This window comes from Diabrotica virgifera, chromosome 1 (genome assembly GCF_917563875.1).
Source record: "Diabrotica virgifera virgifera chromosome 1, PGI_DIABVI_V3a".
NCBI classification, from domain to species: Eukaryota; Metazoa; Arthropoda; class Insecta; order Coleoptera; family Chrysomelidae; genus Diabrotica; species Diabrotica virgifera.
Window position 1 is genome coordinate 232,885,464 of NC_065443.1, and position 25,974 is coordinate 232,911,437.

General features: G+C 32.8%; 1 protein-coding gene across 2 annotated transcripts in view; it reads right to left on the reverse strand.

Annotated features, from left to right (window-relative positions):
• Positions 1 to 25,974, reverse strand: part of LOC114333043 (cGMP-dependent protein kinase, isozyme 1) — a 286,543-nt gene that overhangs the window by 235,929 nt on the left and 24,640 nt on the right. The gene's annotated exons all lie outside the window — the stretch shown is intronic.

The following is a 25,974-nucleotide window of genomic DNA, read 5'->3' on the forward strand; positions in this document are numbered from 1 at the left end:
ATTGTAAATTTAGGAAAAAACACCATTATATCATGGATAAAGGGACACGTCCGCATTAGGGGTAACGAAATAGTAGACAGGCTAGCCAAATCCGCCCTTGAAATAGGCGAAGAACTTCCCATGAACTTACTACCAGTTTCGGATATTGATATTATTAGTAGAGGACACCAAAAAGAAAATTGGCAAAGGTATTATCGAAACACGAGAACTGGTAGTAATTACAAACAAATTCGGCCTGAAATTCCCATTAAAAGATGGTTTCATTCTGTATCAAATCGCCATTTCATAAGAGTTATAAATAGATTGAGATGTAATCATGCTCTTACCTCCCTTCATATGTACAGTTTGGGTCTCACAGAGTCCCAAAAAAAAAATCACAGAGTCCCAAAAGCTTTCATCTAAAAATCCATTTAGGTTGCTCTCAGCGTTGCCAGTGTTTTTTCGTTCAGTGGCCATACCTCGCAGCTATATAAAGTGGTACTTTTTACTATAATCTCATCTATATCCTCTCTTTATTTTCTTCGCTGATGGATTGGTCCCATAAAATACTGTTTAACGTTGTGATGGCATGTTTACCTACCATTTCTTTCCCTTATGGCTTTGTCTAATGTTCCTTCGTGAGAAATATTGATACCTAGATATTAATTTGTAGTCGTAGCAGTGCTATACCGTAGTCATGTCTTCTAATATAAGATCGTTTTGTTCTTCTCCAATGCAAAAGTATTCGGGTTTCTTTTCATTCACTTCAACACCCCATAATATATCATACCCTTCAATTAATTTTCGGGTCATATAGTCTAAATCGTCATAATCTTGAGCCATTATTACTTGATCGTCTGCAAAGTTGAGCGTATATACCATAGTATTAGTGAGTGGTATCCCCATTGTTCTACATTTTTGTTTACATCTTTTTATAGGACTTTCGAGGTATATTTTAAACAAAAATAAAAAACCGCTAAACGCCGTAAAAATGAGTGGCGCATACAATATTCCAGCTACAAAAGATCTGATATGAATATTACGTGGTGCGAAAATGTATTTTCATTTTGATGCAAAATAAAATTTTACTTTTATTTTAAACGACTTTTCCATAATATTTGTAAATTTTAAGTAAAACGCGCCACATAAGAGTTTCAAAATTCAAACTGTATAGGTCTGGATCCCGCGTATGAAAAAAAAGTTGATTAATAGCAAGCTGAAAATTTGTTAATAGCTTAAGGGTGTCTAGTCGGACAAACTTTGATATATGGGAACACTGGAACAGGGGAAGTTTTAATTGTGGAACACGTTAAAAATTTGGAATGGTCAGAGCAAGAAAACGGTTCATGTATTGTGTCCGACAGAACAGACTTAAACTCTTCGAACGGAGATTAAACTCTCATACAAAAATCAGACTGCTATTTATCACCAAATGGGCGTTTTAATGAGTGGAACATGTAGAATATGTCAAATGACAGGAATTATGACAGATGATAAATAGCAGTCTGATTTTTGCATGAGAGTTTAATCTCTGTTCGGAGAGTTTAAGTCTGTTCTGTCGGACAAAATAAATGTGCCGTTTTCGTGGTGTGACCGTTCCAAATTTTTAAATTGTTCCACAATTAAAACTGCCCCTGTTCCAATGTTCCCATATATCAAAGTTTATCCGACTAGACACCCTTAAGCTATTAACAAATTTTCAGCTTGCTATTAATCAACTTTTTTTTCATACGCGGGATCCAGACCTAGTATCAAAGTTACTCTTTTGTGGCGCGTTTACTTCAAATTTAGCAAATATTATGGAAAAATCTTTTAAAATAAAACTAGAATTTTATTTTCCATCAAAATGAAAATACATTATCGCGCCACGTAATATTCATATCAGATCTTTTGTAGCTGGAATATTGTATGCGCCACTCATTTTTACGGCGTTTAGCGGTTTTTTATTCTTGTATCAGAAGTTTTTCAAAGTTTTTTATAAATTAAATGTATGAAGTTGAATAAAATTTTTCTCGATTACACGTTAAGCTTTATAAATGGTCGCCTTTGTCGCATCTCCCAAATGATCTAGTGTCCATCGAATGTACACTAGATTCTATTCCAAGTTTTTCTATTCCAAATATATTGAAAAAAAATATTGGGATGGCCGGTTAATGAACTCGGATGGCCCGTTGCCAGATGAAATTTAGCGTCGTAACCACTACAACTACATAAACCATTTCGGGAATAATCGTTAATTTCATAATACATTTGTAGCTTAATAACTTCTAAACGGCTTAAACGATTTTGATCACTAAACGTGAGTGTGAAACGTATTGAAAAGTAGTATCTAATGCATCTCAGGTCAAGTATGAGAACTGAAGCTATTGCAGGAATTATTGAGCTTGAAAAACCGTTTTTCCCATAGGAAATAGATTTGATCATAGTTTTGAAGCCTATAACTTAAAAATTCGAAATTTCCCGGATATGAGGTATACACCATCAGATTCACCTAGGGTCCTTCTACAAACACTCAGTTATTGGCGCAATTCGTAGGTTGAAATTTTGAGTAATTGTCGAAAAACCAAAATTTTCAAATTTTAGTTTTTCAGTTTTTCGGCGATAATGAGCCGCGTGTATGTCTGATCCTCACGGCTTAAACACCATTTTAAATCTTAACTCAACACTATTGATTTGGTGTATTTGCGGTTCTCCTGCCTCTTCTTAAACCGAAGATATATACCTCCAAAAATATGCCGTTTTGTACGTACCAAGTCCTATAGCTGGCGTATGGGTGGTCAAAAGTCACAAACTACACCGGTTCTGAATCGACCCTGACCCCCTCTTCAAACATAGAAAAAAAATTCAGATCGGTTTAACTTTTCCAGTCACATACATACATATCCACAAACATTTTCCCTTTTTAAATAGAAATTTAGTCACATTTCTGAGCTCGGTAACTTTTGAATGGTATAATCGATTTTCAAAATTAGACATGCGTTGAAAAGGTAGTGATAAGTACTATTAGAAACCGCAAAGGTGGGACTTAAATTTTCGAAGTTTTTGGGAGTTTTGGGGACGAGAACGAAGAATAGGCCCTAAATAGGAAGGGCCGTAAAATTCACACCCTTGAACCAAAATGAATGGTTGACATATGAATGGGTGAGTCTTTTCCTGAAATTTAAGATTGGAGTTGGCACAATTTTCAATTCCGTCAGATTTAGAAAATCGAAAATTTCGTGTATATATAGTGTCGCGTGTAGGGGTTTGTGGGCGTGCGCCACTGGCGAGAACTGCCGTTCTCTGGTAATAAAGTAGGGGGCAGACAACTTCCTTGCTTTAATCCCTTTGATGTTATAGATCTTGTGTTATTTTTGTTATGGGTTGAATGTATAGTACTTTGACGGCTTTTATTAATTCTATATTAATATTAGTGCTTTCCATTGATTACCACAGCTTCTTCAGTAAAACGCTATCGTAGTCTTTTCATACGTCGGCGAACAATATATGAATTTCTTGATTCCGTGCCATCTGTTTTTCTATTAAGGTTAAGGAGAAAATGTGGTCAATAGTGGATCGAACCGTATGAAGTTCTGATTGTTCTTCTGCTTCTGAATCTAAATATTCTTTCTCGATTGAATTCTACAATACCTTCCTATATATGCCTACTCCTAATTTTCATATTTTTTAACTCTTTTAGTGGAAATGCTTAATAATTAATGGATAATGGAAATAATTTCCATTATCTAGGGATTTCGATTGCGTTTATGTATTCTTGAAATAGTTGCCGAATATGTTCGCATAATCTGTTTAGTTAAACAATTTTCCGGATATATCCCTTGTTCCTGCACTGGTCCCGATGCCTTGTTCCTCTTGAGCTGTTTACATACATTTTTAATTTCTTCTGTTGTTAATCTTATTGGCGAGCCTAATATTGCAAATCAATTTTCGTTTCCATGTTCTTAAAATTTGATTCTATTCTTTATTATAATACTAAAAATGCGCATATTAAAGTTATTACACAATACATAGTATTTTTGGACTAAATTAAATGCTCAATATGCCATCCACCGGTGTCTTAACAATAAGCAAATACACAGACACATTCTTCTCGCACATCACAAATAACTTTGAGAGTCTTCTTCTTCTTCTTTCTTGTATGTAGGCTTTAAAGCCTGTTTCTTTTTCAATATTAGCCTCCTAAATTCTTTAGATTATCGCACCATCTTTTTCTTGGTCTGCCAATACTTCTTCGTCCATTTGGTGACTTATCTCGTGCTATTCGTACTATCCTATCCTCTGCCATTCTACTAATGTGTTCGTTCCACTCCTGCTTCTGTTTTGTCACCCATCCATTTATGTCTTCTACATTGCATAAACTTCTTATGTTTTCGCTTCTCTCCCTATCCAACAGACTTTTCCCTGATATTCGTCGGAGTATTTTCATCTCTGTTGTTTCTAGTAGTCGTCTCGTTTTAGATGTGTCATGTCTTGTCTCCGTCGTGTATGGCAATATAGGTCTAATTGCTGCTTTATAGATTCTTGCTTTTGTGTCTTGTCTTAGGTGTTTGTTCTTCCAGATTGTGTCATTAAGAGATCCCGCCGCTTTACTTGCTTTTAAGCTTTGTTATCATACTTCCTCTTCAACATCTCTGTAACTGGTTATATACATTCCCAGATATCTTAACCTTGTTTCATGATTTATTATTTTCCCATCAATTTCGATTTTGCATCGTAGTGGGTACTTAGATGTTGTCATACATTTGATTTTTTCTGCTGATATTATCATATTGTATTTCTTAGCTGTTGTATTGAAGATGTGTGTTAATCTTTGAAGATCGTCTTCTGTCTCGGCGATTAATGCGGCGTCGTGTGCATAACATATTTGAATTTGTTTGTTCCCCATTATGTAACCATGACCTTTACGTAGTGCTTCTATTACTTCGTCCATTATTATATTAAAGAGCATCAGTAGGCTTAATGAGTTACCTTGTCTGACTCCGCTTTGTACTGGTATAAACTGCGTTAGTTTTCTATTTATCTTTGCCTCTATTCGATTATGAAAGTAGATGTTTTTGATGGTTTGTATAATATTGATTGGTATGTTTCTTCTATACAGTAAATGTAAGACGTCTTCGACTTGGATGCGATATCCTTTTTGTTCATCTGATAAAGTTGTTAGTTTATTGATTTTGTTGGTTAGGACTTTTGTGGTTAGCTTAAGTGCGGTATTCAGTAGATTTATACCTCTATCTTTATACATTTCTTTGAACTTTGAGAGTAATTTTATTAACTTCATCTCTAATTCGGCCTTGCAACTTCCTGTAGATTTTAGATTTTTTCCCGTAGATTTTCCTTATTCCATAGAAGAAAGCTAAATATGTAAGATCTGGAGATTTTAGTGCCAATCTTTTGGCCCTCGTCTACTAATCAACTTCCTAGGAAAAGTCTGGTTTTAGAAACTCAAATACTATCATCTTATAATTTTGGATTGTTTGTGTTTGTGAATATATTATTAAGGACTGCTGTAATCTCTGTTCCCAGAAATTGTGGATAATTGTAGATTAACCAAATAAGGACCTACAATTGTCATCATCATCATCATTCTCTTTGCCTTATCCCTATGCGGGTTCGGCTTCCCTAATTGCATTTCTCCACACAATTCTATCTTGGGTCATATCAATGTTAATCCCCTCTACCAACATGCCCTGCCTTATCGTCTCCCCCCAGGTCTTCTTTGGTCTTCCTCTCCTACTCCTTCCAGGAATCTGCACTTCAGCTATTCTTCGTATTGGGTGATTAACGTCTCGACGTTGAACATGACCAAACCATCTTAACCTATGCTCTCTCATTTTGGCATCAATTGGTGCCACACCTAGACTTCCCCTAATATACTCATTTCTAATTTTATCCTTCTTTGTCACTCCACTCATCCATCTAAGCATTCTCATTTCCGCCACATGCATTCGTTGTTCCTCTTTCTTTTTCACTGCCCAACATTCAGTTCCGTGCATCATAGCCGGTCTTATGGCTGTTTTATAGAATTTTCCCTTCAGCTTCATTGGAATTTTTCTGTCACACAACACACCACTCGCTTCTTTCCACTTCATCCATCCAGCTCTAATTCTACTGCATGCATCTCCATCTATTTCTCCATTACTCTGTAATACCGATCCTAGGTACTTAAAACTATTGCTTTTCACAATCATTTCACCATCCAAAAATACCATTTTATTTGTAGTAAGTCCATTTTTAAATGAACATTCCAAATACTCTGTTTTTGTCCTACTAAGTTTTAAACCTTTTTCCTCCAGAGCTTGTCTCCACTGTTCCAGTTTTTGTTCTAAGTCTCTTTCACTATTTCCTATTAACACTACATCATCAGCATACATTAGGCACCATGGAATACTACCCTGTAGTTTCGCTGTTATCTGGTCCAAAACTAATGAGAATAAATAAGGACTAAGCACCGAGCCTTGGTGCAATTCTACCTTCACCTGAAATTTATCAGTCTCTCCCACACCTGTTCTAACACTAGTCGTTACTCCCTCATACATATCTCTCACAATCTTTACATATTCGCCAGGGACTCTTTTCTTATTGAGTGCCCACCATAGTATCTCTCGAGGAACTCTATCATATGCTTTCTCAAGATCAATGAATACCATATGAGGGTTGGTCTCTTTATTCCTGTATTTTTCCATCAGTTGCCTTACAATGAAAATTGCATCTGTTGTTGATCTGCCCTGCATAAAGCCAAATTGATTATCGGATATATCGGTTTCTTCACGTATCCGTCTATCAATTACTCTCTCCCATATTTTCATGGTGTGGCTAAGTAGTTTTATAGCCCTGTAGTTTGTGCATTGTTGTATGTCTCCCTTGTTTTTGTAGACAGGTACTAATATATTGCTTCTCCATTCGTCTGGCATTTGTCCAACTTCCATAATTCTATTAAATAGACCTGATAGCCAACTTATTCCTGTCTCTCCCAATGCTCTCCATACTTCCCCAGGAATATCATCTGGTCCGACTGCTTTTCCTTTCTTTATTTTTTGAAGCGCTTGAGCTACTTCCTCGTTTGTTATTCTGGTAACCATTGCTGTTACTGTCTCCGTTAACTCCACAGGCTGTCTGTAAAATTCTTCATTTAATAAACTGTCAAAATACTTTCTCCATCTCTTTTTGACATCCTTTTCATGAATTAGTATTTTATTATTTTCATCTCGGATACATCTAATCTGATTAAAATCTCTTGCTTTCTTTGCTCTCTGTTTGGCTATTTTATATATCTTTGCTTCGCCTTCCCTGGTATCAAGTTGATCGTATAGGTTTGAATACGCTTCTGCTCTAGCTTTTGCTACTGCTACTTTCGCTTCCTTTTTGGCGACCATATAGTTTTGAAGATCTATGTCCGATCTGGTTTCTTGCCACTTTTTATATAATTTTCTCTTCTCTTTTATTTTAGCTTGTACTTCATTTGACCACCACCAAGTCTCTTTATCCTCAAACTTTTTTCCTGACGTTTTCCCAAGTATTTCAATAGCCGTCTCTCTAATAATATTGGCCATTTTTCTCCAAATTGTGTTAGGGCTTCTTTTCATGTTCCAACATATTTTTTCTACTATTCTTTCCCTGAATAGACCTTCCTTCTCATCTTTTAGCATCCACCACTTGATTTTTTGTGGTCCTCTCCGATATTTTTGTTTAGTTTCTCTTTTTTACTTCGGATAAGGACCTATAATTGTGTCATTAATTATTCTCGTCCAGACATTTGTTTTTGAAAAAGACCTTCAGTCATCCAGTAAAGATTAGTGTCACTCCAGCATCTGCAATTTTGACAATTGACTGAATCATCTAGGAAAAAAATTTAGCCTCATCAGAATATATAATTAGTAAATAAACGTGAATTACAGAGTTACATTAATCTTGCAAAATGCTACACAGCAGCAATCATTTTCGTGAAGTTCTTGATGTAACTGAATTTTGTAAGAATGAGACTTTTCGTCTTTCAGAACACATAACACCGAGTTTTGAGACATTCCTGTGTCTGCTGCAATTTTGCGTGAAGTATTATGAGGATTATCTTGAATATAATCAAGTTTCACGTTTTCTATACCCATCTTTCTTTATTAGGACGCGACGTCCAGAATTTTGAATATTTTTAACAAGTCAGTTTCTCTAAATTTTTTCTTAATTTTACTGACTTGACCGGATGAAAAGTCCGTCTAGATATTTGGCAACAAACAAATCGCATACCTGTTGCCGAGTTCTTGTTTATCTCCAAAACGTATAAAAATAAAATATCTATGCGTTAGGTTTATTCAAGTAGCCACATTTACTTCTAAAACTTTTTTTCTTGGAATTTGATGTATCTGACAAAAGGTCAACTAATATTTTAATTGACATTAGGCAGGCAACTTGATTTTATATCGATTTTTATTTATTAATAACACCTTGATTCTTGACGATTAGTTGATGTTGTGTTTTTGTGTATTTATTTAGCCTTGTCCATTTTTTTACTAAAAATAATGTATACTAAATAAAAGTTTATTAAACACCGGGTGTGTCACCTAAAATATTGAAAACAGCTTATTGTTAATAATTTTTAACAGTAGCAGCAAATTCTCAAACTGGAAAATAAATTAATGTTTTTTCACTCCGTAACAATTAATTGCAAGTGACCAACTATACCATTTCTGGATAACAGTATTAAAAACCCTTAAAATGATTTATAACAAGACCAACCCCCAATTCCAATTTAAAAAAATTAACAATTACGTCACCACGTCAAAAATGATGACGTCACCATGTTTGTATATTACAGAACACTTCTCTTTCGATGCCGAAAACCACCATCTTTTGCACTCCTTACGTAAAGAAAACACGTTGACATGAAAGCAGACGTTTGTATTTCTTTTCAATTCAAGCTCGACCATTGCACGTATTTCAAAATCTTCACCTTCACCAGAAGAACTTGTGGTAGCTCAAACTGGAATGAAATGCTCTTAACTATTTATCTATAACAAGTCTAAGTAGCAATTAGGAACCTCTATATGAACAACGATTTATTTTTCGAAAGAGAGTAAGTACAGTGGAACCTCGATAAGTTGGATTAATCGGGACCGCGGCCGATCCTGGTTATCGAAGATCCGGGTTACCCGGAGGATATGGTAAAAATTAGTAAAATACATATAAATAATAAACAAATACCTATGATTATTGTTAAAACATGAAATACATATGCACAGTACATCTAAATTACGTACAGTTGTACACATTATTGTTAATTTCTTGGTAAAAAACTCAAAGTGAAAAAATGTTGGTTTTGTCTGATGAAAATCGGTCCGGGTTAGCCGGACTTCCGTTTTATCGGGGCCGACTTATCGGGGTCCCACTGTACCAGAGTAATTCTCGTTATTCCATTTCATCATTTATTGCCTACCTCACATCCATTAGTTCCCTAACTAGTTCATTTCTTACTTTACCCATTAGTGTTAATCTACAGGTTCTTCTCCCAAACATAATTTCCATTGCATTTATTCTATTTTCCATTCCTTTAATGGTCACCCACGTCTCTGAGCCATATTGTAACCAGCTCTTTACTATTGTCTTCAGGATTTCAATACAAAAAAACTAAATATAAGGAAAATACTAAGAACTCAAGTAACAGAATAAATAAGAGGCTACGTCAAGCCCTTCCAGAGACAGATACAAACAAAAGAGGTAGTGGCAGATTCCTCTCAGGATACCCCGACAACATGTCATCTGCGTATCCGAAAATTTGTTCTGATTTGTTAAAGATAGTACCACTCGTAGTAATCTGGGGCTCTCGAATTATTTTTTCTAATGCTAGCTTAGTCCATTTTTGCAATGGAAGGGTCTTGAGAGACCGTTTTGGATTTTTACCATGCTCCCTGCTCCTGTGAGTGTAAGTTCAGTTAATTTGACAAGATGAAGCGGCATTTAAAATTCTACTATAGCAAGTAAAATTTACCCCTACTAACTGAGACGTATGTGGTCTCTTGTTTACAATTAGTTAATTCTATTATTTATATTATAGAACGGCTTTATAGGTGGCAACATTTAAACTGTTTTTGTTTACAATTGAATTACATCGTTTAAATAGTTTTAGTAAGATAACCGTTTTAGTTGGGAAGCAAATTGTTAATAGAATGTAGAGTATTGTTTTGCATGCAGATTACAAATATTTTGTTCACGTGACTCTTTTGCACCAATAGAAACACATAACATTTTAATAATGTACAGGTTTATGTAAAAGATTATCGCTACAACGTATTGATCACTGATTCAGGTGTATTACATTAAAACAATGATCTCGCTTCATTAAATCGATGTACTTTTACATCAGTTCGGTTTACTTTAACAGAATTATATTTTATCTTAAACATTAAATCAAGAAGTGCGTTCATTGATTCAATAAACGAGGTCATAATTTGAAGAACACTGTACATTAGTGCAACGTTTTATATTCATTAATTTAACCGCATCATCGTGATGTACAGTTTCATATATACAATGAACAAATTATTAGTATTGTAAAAAAAGTCATTGGATCGATAAAACGATTCATTGAATTAATGATTCTATTCACTGACATTATTATCTTTAGTTAGCAGTGAGCCTAAGTATATAATGGTGTCGACACCCTCCAGTTCTAGATCATCAATTATTATTCTTGTAGATGTCGGGTTGCTTGACCTAGTGCCACACATATATTTAGTTTTTTGAACATTTATATTTAGTCCCATTCTCTGTGCAGATGCTCTTAACGACCGAAATGCTTCAGTCAGAGATTCTGTGGACCTACCTATGATGTCTATGTCATCTGCGTATCCGAAAATTTGTTCTGATTTGTTAAAGATAGTACCACTCGTAGTAATCTGGGGCTCTCGAATTATTTTTTCTAATGCTAGCTTAGTCCATTTTTGCAATGGATTTTTACCATGCTCCCTGCTCCTGTGAGTGTAAGTTCAGTTAATTGGACAAGATGAAGCGGCATTTGAAATTCTACCATAGCAAGTAAAATTTACCTCTATTAACTGAGTCGTATGCGGTCTCTTGTTTACAATTAGTAGTCTGGGCTGATTTTATCGGAGAATAAGCCGTTTTTGGGAAAAGTTATTTACCAGCAATTTTATTGCTGGAATCGAATCTTATTATTGTATGTATTAATAATATAGGTATGCAAAGTCCGCAGATAGTGTGCTACTTTTTTTATAAACAAAATGGCGCTTGAAAATCGTGTTTTTTTCAATTTTTGCTCTATAACTCCAAAGATTTTAACTTTACACCAAAAACACTCAAATAAAAATTCACCACAATTAAATTCTGCATAGAGATGTGTTTTTTCCGATTTACTTCGACGAAAGCTTTCCCCGGAAAAAGCGGGTTTTTCCAACAAAATCTTTAATTTTCAACTAAACTTTTAGATCAATAATTTTTAATCAATAATTAAATAACTTGGTAGTGTAAAAGCCCTTTTCGTATACATTATAATTCCAGAATCCGATGGAAATTGAATAAACAGTTTAGCAACAATTGAATTGTTAATTAAAAATTTACGGTCACTATAATAACAACAATAATTATGGTGCATAAGAATAACTACGATTTTTTCATAAAAAGACACTATACCTATCTAATGTACTTTACAGAATTGAAATTGGACTATCTAAGCGGCCTCAGGAATATTTTAAAATTATAAAGAATTCTTTGGCTTATAAACAAATAGAATATCTCGGGAAATATTAAACTAAATTAAATTGTAAAGACGGTATTCGAAAAACAGCGGCAGGATGCTTCTTTTAAAGGAAAAACGTTTAATTATGATGAGTAGTTCCTGAGACACAGCCGGTCAAAGTTGACCGGAGTTTACGGCAAAGATGTAAACAGTAGGATTATAATTTTTAAACCGTTACCTTTTTATTTTTGTCCTCTTTCTCCGCACCAATTTTCATATCCTTAAAACACTCATAACATATATTATTATAATAAAAACTATCGATAATACGTGTGAAAATTGCCAAAAATAGCAAAATTCCAATCAAAAATTAGGTTGGAGAAAATGTAACCCTCAAAGTTCAAAATCGGTATACGTTAAAAAAAATGCATTTTCTCGGCTTCCCATGGAGCAATTTCCTTCATTCTTTTTTTGTTCCCAAGTAACTCGAGTAGAGCCATCGAACTAACGCATTATTAAATGTCAAGCTTTCTTTTGTTTTGTTATAATAAATTAATTTATTTATTATAACACAAAATTTTAATTTGTTTAAATAAAAATTGTTTAAATAATTATATAGCTTTCAAATGAGAATATTTATGTTTTAACTTTAAAAGGTACACTTGTAGTAAATTTATCTAAAAAAAAGCCTACAACTGGAAAAAATATGTAGTTTTCTGTTCTTTTAAATAAATTAATCTATTATAACAAAACAAAAGCAAGTTTGACATTTAATAACGAGTTAGTTCGATGGCTCTACTCGAGTTATTAGGGAACAAAAAAAAAGAATGAAGGAAATTGCTTCATGGGAAGCCGAGAAAATTCATTTTTTTAACGTATACCGATTTTGATCTTTGAGGGTTACATTTTCTCCAACCTAATTTTTGATTGGAATTTTGCTATTTTTGGCAATTTTCACACGTATTATCGATAGTTTTTATTATAATAATATATGTTATGAGTATTTTAACGATATGAAAATTGGTGTGGCGAAAGAGGACAAAAACAAAAAGGTGATGCTTTGAAAATTATGATCCTATTGTTTATATCTTTGCCGTAAATTCCGGTCAACTTTGACCGGTTGTATCTCAGGAACCACTCGTTATAATTAAACGTTTTTCCTTTTAAAAAAAGCATCCTACCACTGTTTTTCGAATACCGTTTTCAGAACTTAATTTAGTTTAATATTTTCCGAGATATTCTATTTTTTTATAAGCCAAAAAATTGTTTATAATTTTAAAATATTCTTGAGGCCGCTTAAAAAGTCCAATTTTAATTCTGTAAAGTACATTAGATATGTATAGTGTCTTTTTATGAAAAAATCATAGTTATTCTTATGCATCATAATTATTGCCGTTATTATAGTGACCGTAAATGTTTAATTAACAATTAAATTGTTGCTAAACTGTTCATTCAATTTCCATCGGCTTCTGGAAATATAATCTATACGAAAAGAGCTTTGAGATTACCAACTTATTTAATTATTGATTAACAAATACTTATCTAAAATTTTAGTTGAAAATTAAAGATTTTATTAGAAAAACCCGCTTTTTCCGGGGAAATTTTTCGTCGAAGTGAATCGAGAAAAACACGTCTCTATGCATATTTTAATTGCGGTGAATTTTTATTTGGGTGTTTTTGGTGTAAAGTTAAAATCTTTGGAGTTATAGAGCAAAAATTGAAAAAAAAAACACGATTTTCGGGCGCCATTTTGTTTATAAAAAAAGTAGCACACTATCTGCGGACTTTTCATACCTATATTATTAATATATGGAATCATAAGGTTCGATTCCAGCAATAAAATTGCTGGTAAATAACTTTTCCTTGTATTTTGCTAATTAGCCCAGAGTATTAGTTAATTATATTATTTATATTGTAGAACGGCGTTATAGGTGGCAAAATTTAAACTGTTCTTGTTTACAATTGAATTACATCGTTTAAATAGTTTTAGTAAGATAACCGTTTTAGTTGGGAAGCAAATTGTTAATAGAATGTAGAGTATTGTTTTGCATGCAGATTACAAACATTTTGTTCAACATGAAACATTTTTGTTATAAAAATAGAAGGGTTCCTGTAAGGTGAAATGTAAATAAAAACGTTAAACATTCATTTTAGCACATACATAGGATACGTCTTGCTTTAACCGTGTATGTATATCTAAGTAAACATAAATAATTTTAATTACATAGTCAATTAACAGAAAACGATTCAATTACAAATAAGTAAATTTCAAAAAGGTCGAGAATGATATCGACAAATTGTCATGCAAGCTAACCACGCCTAAAATTTGGGCACGGTACTTAAAGAAGAAGAAGAAAAAACCAGCCGTCGGACTATAATAGCTTACAGCCGAACTACTAAAACCCATAACGCTGACCCGTTTCACTATATTGGTTACTTGGACTATTATATATGCGCTTGAGAAATTTAAATAAAATGAATTCACGCTATCAAATAAGTGGTATTGTGATCAGAAAATTAAAATAAGGATCGGTATGGTTAAGATAATTGTGGGATTCACCGGCAAGTGAGAGGCAGCTGAGAATAATTATTGGGAGCCAGACAGAAAATCACACCACTGGCATTTTCAATTTTATAACCAGCCAAACCCTGCATTCCAAAGCCTTGAGGCTTTCGAAATGTGGTGCTATAGAAGAATTTTAAAAGTTCCTTGGATGGAGAAGATACTAGAGAAAGAAGAAACTGAAGAAGAAACTCCACAATACTAGAACGTCTCAGCTAGACTACTCAGATTATAAAAAGCATCATAAAAAGAAAGTTGGAGTATTTCGGATATGTAATAAGAGGTCCAAAATATATGTTGCTATAAAATATTATGCAAGGTAAAATAGCAGTCAAACACAGTCCAGACGATCAAGAACTTCGTGGTTCATACAAGCACGCTATTTAGGGTGGGAGTGAATAAAATTAATATAGCTATGATGGTAACCAATATTCTTAAAGGACATGGTACATGAAGAAGAAGAACCAGCTAATAAGCAAAATGAACTAGCTCCTCAGCTGGTTAATTTATAGAGACAACAACTGAAATTGGTAAAAGCATAAGAAGAATTGATGTACATTAAATTAAAAACTACCAGATCGCTTAAATCTAACTAGAAACATATCAAAAATTAAGAAATTTTCTTGGACTATTATAATGTAGGAGGCATGAAAAATTATCTTGCAGTTAATCAGCTAATATATTTGGTAGATCGTATTTGTTTTTGTTTATTCAATATTACTAGTTTTTTGGAAAACAAGATACAAGCAATTATGAATTACCGTATATTTGATGATTATAAATACAGGTTTTAACACGTGTATTGTCTGATAAATATTATTGCTCCACATCAGAAGAGTCTAAAGTTGTGCTCACTACGGAGAGCAATGGATTGTATCCTCGCCCCTACTCATTTCTGGAAACTCATTCTACATGTTCTATCCGCCTCTGGAAGATAATGGGAAATATGGGAGTATTTGAGAATGGAGTAGTTATATTAGCAGCAAATTCAGTCTACATGATTATCATTACCGAACGGCAAAGCTGAGTAAGCAAAGCATGAGGACTTCAGAGCAACACCAGGAAAACAAAAATAATGATGGTAGACATGACACTTAATAATGCACCACACATACAGAAAGTGGCGAATTTTAAAGTAGTAGACAGATTTTTATACTTGGGTTCCCTGATACACTGAAAGAAATATTGTACATAGTACCAATGAACGCCAATCATTGACTTTGTTTACATTAATTCAATGAAAATTTCGTTAATACTATAAACATGTAGTCATTAAGTAACGACCATATTCATTATTACAATGTAATTCTATTCATTAAAAAATAATGAATAGAATCATTATTCCAATGAATCTTTTTATCTATCCAATGACTTTTTTCATAATACTAATAATTTGTTCATTGTATATATGAAATTATACATCAGGATTACGCGGTTAAATTAATGAATATAAAACGTTGCACTAATGTACAGTGTTCTTTAAATTATGAACTCGTTTATTGAATCAATGTTTTCGTAACATTAAATTAATGTTTTCGACTTTGATTAATAACTCGATACATTGTTTTGATGTAACGCAATCATTGTATTAATGTAATATACCTGAATCAATAATCAATTCATTGTAGCAATGATCTTGTGCATAAACCGATACATTTCTTAAAACTCTATAAGTGTTTTTATTGGTGTAAAAAAATCACGTGACAACAGTTGCAGCCTCCTAGCAGACAGTCACCCTGCAGACTCTGAGGAGCGGTGTTTGGTACTAGTGATTTGGTTGATTTTTCTAAGGTATGTATTTACATATATTTTTAACTATTAATAAATTATTTTGTTGGATTTCTATAAAAATAAGTTGTCCTTCTATTTCCACTTTTGCAGATTGATATGGACTTTGGAGTGGCATTTGGAAATGGAAATGGACTTATTGATGGATGGGACAGCAATAATTTCGAAAGAATTATCTCTTTTCTTCGGTGTGAAAGTCATATCAAGAATAAAACAAATAAATTTTTATTTGAAAAGATTACCCATGAAGACATTACGGAATGTAAGTTCTACCTATTTCATTATTCAATTCTGCATATTTAGTATTAATTAATTTTTGTTCTCTGTAAATTTTTTCAAAAGCTAATTCGACACATAGGTAAAAGAAAATATGAAACATTTGAAAATATTTCTAAATGGTATAATCTTATAAAAGATTAGTAAATTAAATCTTTAGGTGATTAAACCGTAAATAATTGAAAAATATTATTAACTCTTGCAGTCGGTAGTATCTATCAAAGTAAAAATAAACATCTCAATATCTAGCAGTTTTTTTCAGGATAAATTAAAATATTTCTATAAAAAAAGTGATACCCAAAAATACAACTATGTTCACTATTTAGATTTATTTTTTTATAATAATTATTAATATAAATTGTAGATGGCTAACATGCAGTTATTCTTTGGGTTCTACATCGATATTTTGTACAAACTAATAAAATATACCATCAGAGATTTCCAGTAATCATTCTTACATCGGGAAGACCCAGCAAGAAGTCGAAGATCATAATATTAGATTTTTGAAATCAAAGAAAAATGCAATTCAACCATTTGTTTTTTGTATGGGTGGTGATAATTAATCCCAGAGAGATGTTGTATTTATGGAGATGTTATTGTAGATGTATTTATTTTCACGATATCAGGTATACATTTTTTATATAATATAAATATATTTTTATATATTTTATAAGAAGAATCAATTTTTGTTATATTTAGTTATTCAGTTTTTTCCAAATTACATTTGTGTTAATTAAAAATATATGTTTTTTTTTCTTTAAACTTATAGATATTACTTAACATTAGTTTGAGAATCGGCAAAAAATCGTTTGCTTCAACCTATATTTGTAATATTTATCTAGATATTAAGTCGTCATTTTGTTTACTTATTAACTATTTGTATGTTATACAATACAAATATACACGAAGATGACATTCACTGAACCAAAAAAGTACGTAAATATAATGAAAAAAACATTGATTCAATGTGCCGATACATTGATTCTTAACTAGAAAGTACATTGAATGAACGTACTAATTCATAAAAATTAATGTTTTTGAGCATTAGTTAATGTATCTACTTACATTGGACCAACGATACTGATCATTGGACGAAAATTAATGCTCCCCGTTTTTTAATAAATGTTTTTTTCATTATATTTACGTACTTTTTTGGTTCAGTGTAGGCAACAATGGTGATAGCTCCTCAGAAATCAAGCGTAGACTAGAAATGACCGAAGCTTGTTTTTCATGTACCGTGTACTGAACATTGGTTATCATCGTAGCTATCTTAATTTTTTTCACTGCCTAAATACCATGCCTGTATCAATACCATACCAATTTAAAAAGTTCTTTAATAACTAAGTTTTTCTTTGTCCTGGACTACATTGGCCGGCTATTTTCATTGCATAATATTTTGTAGCAACCTATATTTGGGAACTCTCATTAGATGGCCCAATTACTACAGCTTTCTCTTCTTGATGCTTTTTATAATCTCAGTAGTCTTGCTGAGACGTTCTAGTATTGTTGAGTTTCGAATCTTCTCCACCCAAGAAACTTTTAAAATTCTTCTGTAGTACCTAGTGATGTAAAGTTTCCGGAAACTTTCCGGGAATATTGGAAACTTTCGGAAACTTATGGAAATATTGTATTTTTTCTTGTTAGTCTATTGTATGTTAGTCTGTATTGTATGTATGTTGTATGTCTATTGTATGTTAGTTCTGTAAAAATGTTTTCTTCTTGTCAATAAACTTGGGATGGTTGGATAATATTTTGTCTATACACAGCTTAGCTAATATATGCTCTTTACCAGTGATGTTTTGTCCTGTTAAAAGAATCGAGTAAGTTTGCAGCATAGTGGACAGGCTTCACTTCCATTTTTTCTATTTTTTTTTTTCTAATTTAGAAATAAGCATTCCTTTTCCTCGGGCTTACTGATTGGAAGTAATGGAATATTCTCGGTAAAAATATTTACTATGTCCTTAAATGCCTCGACAACCTGGGATAATTTAAACATATTGCCTTTCAATAAAGTAATCCATTTTACAATTATTATTGGTGTTAGCACAACTGCTACTTTTTGCAACTTTATTCAAAATATTTCATCATCCAGTCAGTTTTATTTAAAATTCCGTGAAAATTTTAAATTTTCTCCCTCTATGACTATAAGCATTTGTAAATCACTTTCAAACACAATAAGGCTATTTTACAATTAAGGATTGAACCCGATGTAGTTTTTACAGGAAGTTTTAATGATATAACTTTATTGTAGTTTTGAAGCTAGATTGTATTAAATCGGGCAAGAGATATGTGGGAATTAGTTCCCTTTTAAACTATTTCTTTAAAACATGCCTCAACATTTTTAAGAGAATGTAGGTTCATCAAATCAGACACCAGCAAATTTAATGTATGAGAAACACAGGAATATGCTTCAATAAAATTATATTTGTTTTTTATCGATCATTTTGCCTTTGGCAAAATGATCCTTTGATGCTGCATTGTCTATAACAACCCCACAAAATTTTTCAGCCGACTTCCTTTATATTATATTATTTATTATTTCTTGTGAAAGATATTCAGCTGTGTGCCTTTCACAATCTGTAAAAGTATACACATTACTGGTTCAGGTGTTGTCAAAGCAGCGTTTAGACACCGCTATAAATCGCAGCAATTTATCGATATCAATCGAGTTGTTTCAATTTATCGTTGAGTGTAAACTGTACATTGCAGCGATTTATCGGAATTGGGGGATTGGAGTTGGTATCGGATTGTATCAATATATTGTAACGATCGAGTTGTTTCAGTTTATAAGGCAGCGTTTAGACACAGCGATTAATCCGTGCAATTTATCGATATCAATCGACTTGCTTCAATTTATCGTTGGGTGTAAACGGTACATCGCAGCGATTTATCGGGATTGGACTTCGTACCTATCGGATTGCATCAATTTATTGTAACGATAGAGTTGTTTCAGTTTATAATCAATCGCGACAATATATCGCAGCTTATAAACAGCTTTATAAAAATCAATAAATCGTAGCAATTTATCGTCACAATAAATTGCTCGCATTTATCACGGCGCCTAAACGCCACTTAATTGATCGCAATAATTTATCGCAGCGTCTAAACAGTAATTCGTAAATCGTAGCAATTTATCGTCACAATAAATTACTCGCATGTATCGCGGCGTCTAAACGCCCTTAAAGTTAATAACATATTGGTTTCTTATATTTGACCAGCCATCACACTGAGTGCCTAATGTAAATGCTTTATATTCTCAAAAGTTCCCGGAAATATTATGGAAAGTTCTCGGAAATATTCTCGAAAGTTGTCGGAAATATTCTCGAGAATTTTCCATTGAAAGTTTCCGGGAATATTCGTGCTCAGAAGAATATTTCCAATTTTTACAGGCGAATATTCTCGGAAATTTTCCAGTGTTCGCGAATATTCGCTTGGAAATATTCTCGACTCACATCACTAGTAGTACCACACTTCGAAAACCTCCATGCGATTTAGATGACTTTTATTCACAGTCAAAGACTCGACACCATAGAGTAAAACGGGAAACACGTACCACCAAAGAGACGGAATCGCAATGCCAATTTTAGGCCTGTGTTACATAATACATCTTTCTAAAAGCGGCACTCTCCTATTAAATTTTATATCTAATTCCACCGTACCTCTCTGACCGAGCCGAAGCAACTAAATTAACTAAAAATAGAAAATCTACAGTTTCGTTTTGATTTAAATTTGTCTCCTGCTATCCCCCGACAGTACTATTTCTAGGTCTACCCGTTGTCAAGGAGGCCCTGCAGAAGACAAATTTACACTAACACGTTTTTAGTTTCTCGGTAGAAAATAAAACTATTTATACCGCAGTATGGTTAGAACGCCCTCTAACGGGGAATAAGTGAAATGAATGTCGACTCGATTCAAGTTCTCTGTTTAACCCAGGTATGACAATACCAAAAGGCACCGCTAGGAAAATATTCCAATTTGCGGTTCAGAGAACCTGTATGAATCGAGTCTTTGTACTCTGATACAGAGTATGGCATTATTAAAATAGAAAATCTACGGATTCGTTTAGATTTACATTTGTCTCCTGCTATCCCCCGATATTACTATTTCTAGGTCTACCCGTGGTCAAGGAGGCTCTGCAAAAAACATTTTTAATAATGTACTCTGTATTAGAGTACAATGACTCGATTCATACAGGTTCTCTGAACCGCAAATTGAAATATTTTCCTAGATGTGCCTTTTGGTATTGTCATACCTGGGTTAAACAGAGAACTTGAATCGAGTCGACATTCATTTCACTTATTCTCCGTTAGAGGGCTTTCTAACAATACTGCGGTATAAATAGTTTTATTTTATACCGAGAAACTACGGATATGTTGGTGTAAATTTGTCTTCTGTAGAGCCTCCTTGACAACGGGTAGACCTAGAAATACTACTATCGTGGGATGGCACTAGACAAATTTAAATCAAAACCAGATCGTAGATTTTCTATTTTTAATAATGCCATACTCTGTATAAGAGTACAAAAGCTCGATTCATACAGGTTCTCTGAACCGCAAATTGGAATATTTTCCTAGCGGGGCCTTTTAGTATTGTCATACCTGGGTTAAACAGAGTACTTGAATCGAGTCGACATTCATTTAAATTAACTAAATTATGGAAAGACCTAACAAGGAATACTAAGTTCAGGTTCGTTAGTGCTCTTATTTTTTCCATTGCTACATCTGCAGCAAGCATTCTAAATGTGGATCTATAGAAGAATTCTACGCGTGTCCTGAACAACCCACATTACTAACCTGTCGAATCTGGAATAGTTTATATACAAGAGCTTAATATGTACAAAAGATAGGCTATGAAAAAACAAACCGAGCATACCTATATTACTTCGGCCACATAACCAGAAGAACGGGGAATTCGGAACTATTGGTAGGAGAAAGAAAGATAGAAGGCCAAAGACCAAGAGAACGGTCTACAAAAAGATGAGCAGACCAAATGAGGACTCTAATAGGAAAATCCTTAAATGAAGCCGTCCATCTGGCACAGAATGGCAGCCAATCGAGACAGCAAGCTAACAATATTTAGAGTGTTACCACACCCTCACAAGGGCTCAATGAATGAGGAGGAGAAAAGTCAAAATACATTTTGGAGAAAAGTAGAGAGAGAGAGAGAGAGAGAGAGAGATTTTAGTTAAACTAGAGAATATTGCCAAAAAGTAAAAAAGAATTAAAATCTTCTAAAAAATTGTTTTTCTATTAGGCCTATTAACAAAGCTGCATAATATCGTGCAACTAAAATAAAAGTACTATAGTAAAGCAAACATTTCTATAATGACCTCTTACTTTTCATCAATATGTCATTGTTCAAGAGGCTAAATATAAATCTGATAAGAGAGCCAATTTAAATTGGAATTTTAAGTGATGTTTGTCAAATACAAATAAAGAACAAATTTTAATGTTATCAAGTACTTATCAAGTAGAAAGGTAAACAAACTGCTGTATTTTTGACAAACGATTCTATTAACTTATACGGATTTCTTCATCTTATTCGAACGAAAATTTAAGAAGGGTAGAAATTCCAAACGTTCTAAGTGCCTTTCGTTATTTTTGTCAGGAAATAGAAAAACTGTCTAAGTCAAATGTTAAGTTAAAAACTTTATTAACATGTATTTTATTTGTAACATAGGGGTATATTCGCTCATAACCTGTGTAATTAAAAAGAAAAAATTAACTCCTTGTATGCTAAAAAAATTGTATTTAAGGAAAGTTCTACGTACCATGGTACTTAGAACCATTTGAACGGAAAATGTATTATTACATAAAACATAACGGTTAAATAACCAAAGAATTATTACTAACATACGAAGTTATTAAAATGTTTTACTTTAAAATATTGTGGTAATAGCCTTTAGCACTTTCTGGCAAAAAATCCAACATGGCTGACAAATCTTTTTTCTTGCCTTCCGACAAAAGTGGCTTAGAACAGCATGATATCCAAGCTTTTCCAATATCGTCAGGTTTAGCCCCTTTTTTAGTACATTGATACATTTCCAAGTGTCTATGTCACTGTATGTGGTCTTATACTGAACAATACCTGGATAATCTTTAGAAACTTTTATCATAGTAGCCTTTGATATTGGAAAATTTACTTTTAGTACGGAATCGCAGGCGCTTTTTAAGTCTAAAAAGTACGAATGTTCCATGTCAACTACAGTGAATGGTTCCCCTGTAACTTTAGCAGAAGCAACCACTTGCTGTAAATCCATCGGGGTAAAACACTTTGAGACTCTTTTCCTTTTTTCAATAATCGCGAATTCCCGATCACACGATAAAAAGCTATGCCCGCTTAATAGAAATTTTTGAACAATCTCGTCAAACTGTCCCATTTGCACCAAAAACATCATTAAAAAATAAGAGTGCGGTTCTTATTTTGTCCGGCACAATTATCGGACCATAGAACCAGTTTCTTTTTATCAAAAATGTCACATGAATTCACTAGACGTAAAATGCAGGATCCAACTTCATTGCTTCCACGACAAGCTTTTGTTTCATCCCACATACACATAAAAGCTTTATTTACATGAGATACATGGATGCCCAGATTATAACAACTCAGTTGTCTACTATAGTACATATTACTATGTGTTAAATTTGGTACCAGTAAAACTTGCTGAAGATCCACAGATATCATACAAAAGTCACAATTGGGAAAACGTGAATCATACGAGTCCTTATTCATACATTGAAGGGCTCTCTTATACTTGCAGTGATGAAGTAATTGCTCTCGTTTAGCAGTTACTAATCCAGATCCACTGGAACCTGAAATCTTAAAAGCAAGCAAATCGCAGGTCCTGCACGTATCCGTCCTGGGACGGCAAAATGAAACATGTGAAAAACATTTCAAATATACTTTTCGATAGAATTTGTATGTAATTTTGCTGCCTGGATATTTACAGGATATACAGGCTGGGTCAAACTCGATATTTGGCAGTATTTATTAGATTATAGGGAAATGACAAAACAGGTCGATTTTTGATCTAAGGGGGACACAACCCCCACCTTCCTCTTCCCCACCCCTTATTTTTAAATAGGGAATGGGGGTCGTGTGCTAGCTCATTTGAACGGTTATTCAATTCTCTATCCAGTAATATTAACTTTGACATAATTATTTATATAGGGTGTCCAAGAAAAATTATTTTGAATTAAATTAATTGACACAAAAAGAAGAATGTATGTAATTTATTTAACTCAAAATACATTATACTGCTGACAGAAAACAGAAAAAAATGTTTATTTGATAAATAAATATTGTTTGTTGCTTAAATTCAATATTCAACCTACCAAGAAGCAGATGGGTGTCAGCTTGAAAATTGAAATTAATGGCTTGATTACACGTAACGAGTACAGTGGCGAGACAACAAACTGTTACTAGGCCGAGAAAGTGGTGAGGGCGAGAGATGGTTTATACGTATTTGGCAATTTTTGAATTTGGAGGCGAGTCAGCTCAGTTTCGATTCACAAAAACAAGGAGTAGTGTACTTATGTATCATAAAGCTAACATTAATAAAAAAATATGAAAAAAAATTTTTTAGGAAACGCTTTTCTTTAGTTCTGAGTGACTAAAATTAAAAATATTAAAAAATCAACTAAAAAGCAAAAAATAAAAAAAAAATTAACACATTCGTCAAAGAAAAGCGTGGCGCGTCTTCATCGAATAAACGGTTTTCGCCCCACGCTTTTCTTTAACGAATTTGTTGGATTTTTTCAATTTTTTTTTTATTTTTTGCTTTTTAGTTAATTTTTTAATATTTTTAATTTTAGTCACTCGGAACTAAAGAAAAGCGTTTCCTAAAAAATTTTTTTCATATTTTTTTATTTTTTACTTTTTAGTCTTACACTTTTCAAACATTAAAATATATCGTCATGTTTATTAAAATATGTATATAAAACATATGATGTATAAACATAAAGACTAGTCGGAATCGGCAAAAAATTTGAAACTTCATTGTTTATTTGTGAAGCATAACGTAAACAATTAACGTAAAAAGTGAAATTATGTATAGTTCATATCACTAGCTACAATCCGTAAAAATTTCAAATTTCTACATTGTAAAAAACAAGAGAATTTAAGCATTTTCCATTAAAATCGTTTTTTTTTATTTAAACAATTATTATACATAAACAAATTTTTTTTATTGACTATTCGTGTATTGTTCCCGCGAATGCATGTCTGCAAATTTTCATTCATTTGCATTGAAGAAAAGGCAGGCAAATTAACCTCTAAAGATTTGACGCAAACTATTGAACTAAAGAAAAGCGTTTAAAAAAAGAATAATGTGTGTAACTTATTAAATTTAAATTAAAATACATTTTACTGCTCGCAGAAACCAGACAAAAATGTTTATATCACAAATAATCATTGCTTTTCGCTTAAATTGAATGTTAAAACTTCCAAGAGGCAGGTGGCTGGCGGGAGCTGGCTTGAATATTTAATTTAATCGAAAAGCAATGTTTATTTCTGAAATACACATTTTTTCTGTTTACGGGTAACTGTAAAATGTATTCTGAGTTAAATAAATTACACACATTCTTCTTTTTTGTCAAATAATTTAATTAAAAAATTATTTTTTAACACCCTGTACAAATAATTATATACATTTTTTATTATTGAATAAAGAATTGAATGACCTTTCAAACGAGCTATCGCATGTCCTCTATTCTCATTTAAAAAATCATCGATTACGTCATCGCGCCAGATGGATGTTGTCACTAGTATGACATATATGCCAAAATATCGTAATTTAAAAATAAAAATGGACCTCTTTCGGGATTTTTCCTTATAGTCGCCTTTTTACGAAATAACGAATTTGTTCCTTTCATTTGCATCGTACTGTATAAACAAATATATAAGTGTTCAAAATTTAAAATTTTATTGTTTATTTATGACATATAACGTAAACAATTTACGTAAAAAGTGAAATTATGTATAGGTTATATCATTAGCTACAATCCATAAAAGTTTCAAGTTTCTACATTGTAAAAAACAAGAGAATTTAGGCCTTTTTCCATTAAAATCGTTTTTTTTATTTAAACAATTAATAAACATAAACAAAAATTTTTTGTTGTCTATTCGTGTATTGTTCCCGCGAATGCATATGTCTGCAAATTTTCATTCATTTGCATGGAAGAAAAGGTAGTCAAATTAACATCCAAAAATTTGACGCAATCTATTGAACTAAATAAAAGCGTTTAAAAATATATCAAACCGCTTATAATATACCATTTTTTATACAAGGATTGACGAATATATTATGAGAAGGAGATAAGCTGCTTTGGAATATAGACAATGGATTTTAAGAAGACCAAATCTCGCTGCTCCCGATTTCTTCGATTAATTGATTTTTTTATTTCTTATTTAACTTCCTGAGTTTTCAAACCAACAATATTTATTTCTTCTACAATCGATACATATGTTGCATCACGTTTTTGTTTATTTTTATACTCCAAAGATTTGAAATTTCATAAGCACGGTTGTGACTTAGAGATAGAATTGAACTAAACTTTATTGTCCTATCTGAGTTCCATTTGTTAGCAATTTTTGAGAATCACAAATCACATTAATTTCCACAAGTCTTATGAAGTGGTAATATGCACAGTTACACAGCGAGTGTTGTTTACACATACCGAGTGTA